The following is a 451-nucleotide window of genomic DNA, read 5'->3' as shown; positions in this document are numbered from 1 at the left end:
AGAAAAGGAAATTTATTTTCCTTGGCATATTAAACGCTGCGGAAAAAAAAGTGAATCGACGAAACAACATCGCGTTGCGTCTGTATTTCGTTTCAGCTGATTTTTGTTTATTGTGAATTTATTTTGAGATCGGATGGCAAGCAGATCAGATAATGGGTCGGGTTTGATTGGGATTTTATTCTTCACTACTATAATTATACCGTATGTGAGTTGTTGTTTACTGGATCGGGGCCTCATTATAATTATATTAACATGATAGATAATAGTAAACGTTATAATATATTTTAGCGTTATTTATTCGCTTTACTCTCAGTTATCTTTAGTAATAGTGCTACTTTATCAGATAAATACCGTCACCTCTACCACGAACCCAATAGTGATATCACTGCGAACATGAAAATAACTGACATCATCCAACTATGACTTTAGCTCCGTATCAGGTTAATTAATG

This window comes from Penaeus monodon, chromosome 32 (assembly GCF_015228065.2).
Source record: "Penaeus monodon isolate SGIC_2016 chromosome 32, NSTDA_Pmon_1, whole genome shotgun sequence".
Lineage (NCBI taxonomy): Eukaryota > Metazoa > Arthropoda > Malacostraca > Decapoda > Penaeidae > Penaeus > Penaeus monodon.
Note: the sequence above shows the minus strand (reverse complement) of the source record.